This window comes from Chiloscyllium plagiosum, unplaced genomic scaffold (genome assembly GCF_004010195.1).
Source record: "Chiloscyllium plagiosum isolate BGI_BamShark_2017 unplaced genomic scaffold, ASM401019v2 scaf_73029, whole genome shotgun sequence".
Lineage (NCBI taxonomy): Eukaryota > Metazoa > Chordata > Chondrichthyes > Orectolobiformes > Hemiscylliidae > Chiloscyllium > Chiloscyllium plagiosum.
Genome location: NW_025202209.1, coordinates 6,076 through 7,650, shown reverse-complemented (window position 1 = coordinate 7,650; position 1,575 = coordinate 6,076). Strand labels below are relative to the sequence as shown.

Genomic DNA, 1,575 nt, shown 5'->3' with positions numbered 1-1,575 from the left:
TCTGACATGATCCTCCGGTTTTAATGTAAACCAGACTCCCATACAGTAGGTACCATTTAAATAAGTTAATAGGTACCAGCCTTGAGCAAATCCAGCCTCCAGCCGGGCCCCCCGCTTCTTGGAGCTCGGAGAGGGGTTCCCACTCATTCATTCAACAGGAGGCGGCTCAATTTATTGTAATGGGCACGGAGGGTACAGTGGTCGTGTCTCATGTTGAGGAGGAAGCTGTTTCCTCTCATTCAACAAAAGAGGACCTATTTACTAGAGTTTTTTTTTGGGTGCAGCTGTAGTCTCCCATAGAGCCCTGAGGCTCAGGTTCAAATCCCACTGCTCCAATGTGTGTCATAACATTACTGCCCAAGTCACGTGCCAATTGGCACACGGATAAGAAAATTAGGGAAGTAAACACGTCAACCTGTTCAATGCTATCTCCAATCATTTCGTTTCCTATCCCATTCGTACTCCAGGGAGCCCAGCCTCGTTTAACGAAGGTTCTTTTTGTGAAGTTTAATCGGGAATTTTTGCACAAGTCAAGTTAAGAAAACCGGGATCTCTCGCAAGACTGCGCGGGAGACAGCAATTGTAATTCTAGGCGGGGAGGCTGAATTATGAATTCACTAATAGCCTCCTCTAAGCGATGGCACAGCGTATGCCAACGTCTGACACTGTGGCGCAATTGGTCAGCGCGTTCGGCTGTTAACCGAAAGAGTTGGTGGTTCAAGCCCACCTAGGGTCGCGGTGTTTGCTGTTTTGCCTTGGCTTCGAAGCTGAACGCTTTTAATGGGGTCAGGAAAGTGTTCCCCAAACGGAAATCCTTTCCACAAAGGGGTTTCGGAATTGAATTAATGTCTAACGTAAGGGACTGCGGATGCTAAGAAGCCGAGACAAAAAGAGAAACTCGGCAGGTTTGACAGTACCTGTCGGAGAAAACAGAATTTTGAGATGTTGTCTCTGATTCTCGTTCCACAGATGTTGCCTGACCTGCTGAGTTCCGCCTGCAATTTCTCGTTTTGTTTTTAATGGAAAGTTCATTTCACCTTTTGGGATGAAACACCTCGACTCGCCATGTGCAGATATTTAACCCTTTCGAATCACTGTGAAGTGATTGGATTCAAACAAACTCTGCGATGATTCACTCTTTCTCAGCTCCACAGGCAGACAGACCTGGGAAGTGAAGTTGTCAGTGTGGTTCTGTATTCGTGGGCCGAGTGGTTAATGCGATGGACTTGAAATCCATTGCGGTTTCCCCACGCAGGTGTGAACCCTGCCGACTACAAAATGACAAATGTCGTCGAAAAGAAAGGGAGCTTGCACCCCGGCTTCTTCTTTAAGATTCAAATCAGTGGAGGGGAACAAATATTTCACTCACATTGGGACTGGTGGGAATCTCTAACCCACTGCCTGTTCGGATGGAACAAGCAGATACCCGCAGAGCTTCGTTTGAGGCTCTGAGTAAAGTGTTTGGAAATGGGACTAGAACAGTGAGGGGCATGAAATCGTGATCGAAATGAAGCAGGCACATGACGACAAGGGTGTTTCCTTTGCCAGTGAAAGATACTGCTTCACAAAGTTGGG

General features: G+C 47.1%; 1 non-coding gene across 1 annotated transcript; it reads left to right on the top strand.

Moving 5' to 3' along the window:
- Positions 1-661: 661 nt before the first annotated feature.
- Positions 662-736, top strand: trnan-guu. The gene has a single exon. It is a non-coding gene; the product is annotated as a tRNA-Asn (tRNA).
- The last annotated feature ends 839 nt before the right edge of the window (positions 737-1,575 follow it).